General features: G+C 55.9%; 1 long non-coding RNA gene across 1 annotated transcript; it reads right to left on the bottom strand.

Moving 5' to 3' along the window:
- Positions 1-1808: 1808 nt before the first annotated feature.
- Positions 1809-2577, bottom strand: LOC132249971 (uncharacterized). Its single transcript, XR_009461520.1, has 3 exons — positions 2483-2577; positions 2278-2391; positions 1809-2063 (listed from the first exon to the last, which is right to left on the bottom strand). It is a non-coding gene; the product is annotated as an uncharacterized LOC132249971 (long non-coding RNA).
- Between the last annotated feature and the right edge of the window lie 559 nt (positions 2578-3136).

The following is a 3136-nucleotide window of genomic DNA, read 5'->3' as shown; positions in this document are numbered from 1 at the left end:
TCAGGCACGATCTGCCCGCCACAAACCTGTGCTGGTTTCCCCTCAGCATAATCTGCCCTGCCGGGCTCTCACAAATGTGAGCCTTGATAATTTTTTCAAAGACTTTACCAAGGATGGAGGTGAGACTGACTGGCCTATAGTTGCCCGGGTCCTCCTTCCTCCCCTTTATGAAAATGGGGACCACGTTAGCCCTTTTCCAGTCCTCTGGGACTTGGCCCGTGCGCCACGAGCGTTCAAATATTCCCGCCAGTGGCTCTGCAATGATGTCAGCCAGTGCCTTCAGCACCCTCGGATGGAGCCCATCTGGGCCTGCCGATTTAAAGGCATCCAGTTCTTCCAAATGACTCTGCACCACCTCAGGATCTACGCATGGAAGTCTGGCGCCTTGCTGCTGCCTCCCTACAACCCCAGTGAGAGACTTGTCGTGCCCCTCACTTAGGAACACTGAGGCAAAGAACTCGTTGAGGAGTTCAGCCTTGTCCCCCCTATCTGTCACCAATTGTTTCTGCCCATTTAGCAGTGGTCCTATTCCTCCCTGGGCCTTCCTTTTACTCCCAATATATCTAAAAAACAATTTCTTGTTGTCTTTTACTTGGGTTGCCATCCTCAGCTCCATGGTAGCTTTGGCCCGCCTAACTGCCTCCCTACAAGCACGAGCAGAGGAGGTATATTCATCTTTAGTGATCTCTCCCTGTTTCCACTTTTTATGTGCTCCCCTTTTGTCCCTTAGGCTGCCCTGGATTTCTCTGGTCAGCCATGGAAGCCTTCTGGCCCCTTTCCCTTATTTGCCTCGCTCGGGGATCGTCTTGCTTTGTGCCCGAAGGATCGTTTCCTTTAGGCACAGCCACCCTTCTTGGGCTCCCATCCCTTCAAAACTCCTACTCTGCAGTGCTTCCTTGACTAATCGCCTGAGTGCATTGAGATCAGCTTTCCTAAAGTCTAGCACTTTCACCCTACTAGTTACCTTACCCACTTGCTGTCTTATGTTGAATTCTATTATAAGGTGATCACTGTCTCCCAAATGGCTACCGATCTGGAGGTCCCCTATCATGTCATCTCCTGTTGCCAATACCAGATCCAGTATGGCATTCCCCCTAGTGGGACCATGCAACTCCTGTGTCAGGTGGAGGTCCTGTATAGAGGTTAGAAACCTGCGTGAGCGATGGGACCTTGCTGTCTGCGTCTCCCAGCAGATGTCTGGGTAGTTTAGGTCCCCCATGACTACCGCCTCTTTAGTTTTTATGGTCTCCGAGAGTTGCCTCAGGAGCCCCGCATCTATTTCTTCCCCTTGTTGTGGGGGTCTGTAGCAGACCCCTACCACCAAATCCCTTTCTCCTTGCCCCCCATGTAGCCTAACCCACAATCCTTCTACTTCCTCAACCTCGGATTCTGTCTTGATGAGGGTTGATGTATATTGCTCACTGACATAAAGTGCAACCCCCCCCCTTTCTTCCCCGACCTGTCCTTTCTATACAATCTATAGCCCTCAATATGTACCGCCCAGTCATGGGATGAATCCCACCAGGTCTCTGTTAGCCCCACTAAGTCATAGGTGTTTAGTGCAAGCAGGAGCGCTAGTTCATCCTGCTTGTTCCCCATGCTCCTAGCATTAGTATATAGGCACTTGAGCCCTGCGACTGGTGCCTTTGCTGCCCCCCCCGCTCCCAGTCCCATGGGGCCCATTGTTTCTTACCTTCTTGTTCCTTACCTGTTCTATAGTGCTGGTCTCCCCATGGCTTTCAGGTTCCCAATGCTCTCTTTCTTCAGGCTGGGCTGTCCTTGTGGGTGCCACATCGTTTGGTGGTCCACAGCTTCCCCTGCCCTCGTACTCCCCTCCCCCCGACGAGCCTAGTTTAAAGCCCGCCGGAGGAGATCCGCCAACCTAGTAGAAAACACATGCTTACCTTTGGGGGACAGGTGAAGCCCATCCCAGCTGAGCATGTCCCTCGTCGTGATGTGTGGGTCATTGTCCAGGAAGCCGAAGCCTGCCTCAAGACACCACTGCCGAAGCCGCCAGTTGGTCTCTCGGATGCAGTTCTCCTGCCGTCTTCCTCGTCCGGTCACTGGTAGGATGGAAGAGAATACCACCTGTGCACCGAACTCCTTCAGCACGCCACCCAGAGCACTGTAGTCCGCCATCAGGTGATCGGGGGTTCTCCTGGCCGCATCATTAGTACCCACATGGACTAGGACCATGGGGTAATAATCGGTGGGCTTGATCCTGGCCTGGATTACCTCCGTCACATCCCGAATCTTTGCTCCAGGGAGGCAGCATACCTCTCATGCCGAGGGGTCCTGGCGACAGATGGGTCCTTCCGTACCTCTCAGGATGGAGTCGCCTATGACGAGCACTCGTCGCCTCCTCCTCTGGGTCCTCGTGGATCTCTTGTTCTGTTTGGAGTGTGAAGAACGTGGTGTTTCTTCTTGCCCAAGGGTTTCCTCCTCCCCTTCCATCTCCTGCAGGGTCGCCAGGGCCTCGTACCTGTTCACCAGTCGGACTGGAGAAGCTGGTACCGGTTCGCTGCGAGCTGCTCCGGTCCTGGCTGTGACCGTCTGCCACTCTGCTGTGGAGGGCATTCCCCGGACTGCTTCTTCCTTTGGTGCCTGGGCCTTCAGGGAAAGGAAATATCTGTCAATTTCATCCTCCGCCTCCCTGATCCCCCTCAGCCTGCTAACCTCCTCCCGGAGCTCCCTCACCTGAGCCTCCAGAGCCCTAAGATGGGCACCTGCCGGACAGGTGTGGGGGCCCCCAATCTCTGCCCCCCCTGGCCCTGCTGGGGATCCCCCAGAGGCCAGGAGGTAGGGGGACATCAGCTCCCCCATGGGCTCAGTCTGGGTGGAGGCCTCAGACCTGCCCCAGGTAGCCTTGCCCCCCTGGGCAGAGGCCCTAGCAGCACTCCTCGTAGACACCATTCTGTAAGCTGCTGTTTGTAGACCTGCGCAGTGTCTATGCCCTACCCTACAGGAGTCCCACTCCTGGCCCTCCTGGCCCGCCCTCCGGCGCAAACGCCTGCACAAACGCCGGCGTGCTCTTACAGAGCGCGCCTGTTTGCGCACTCTGTTCGCGCCGCGCGGCTCGGGAGTGCAGCTCCCTACTGGCTCAGCTATATGGGACCCGGGGGGCTTCCCCTCCAGA

This window comes from Alligator mississippiensis, chromosome 1 (assembly GCF_030867095.1).
Source record: "Alligator mississippiensis isolate rAllMis1 chromosome 1, rAllMis1, whole genome shotgun sequence".
Taxonomy (NCBI): domain Eukaryota; kingdom Metazoa; phylum Chordata; order Crocodylia; family Alligatoridae; genus Alligator; species Alligator mississippiensis.
Note: the sequence above shows the minus strand (reverse complement) of the source record. Positions and strands in the feature narration are given on the sequence as shown.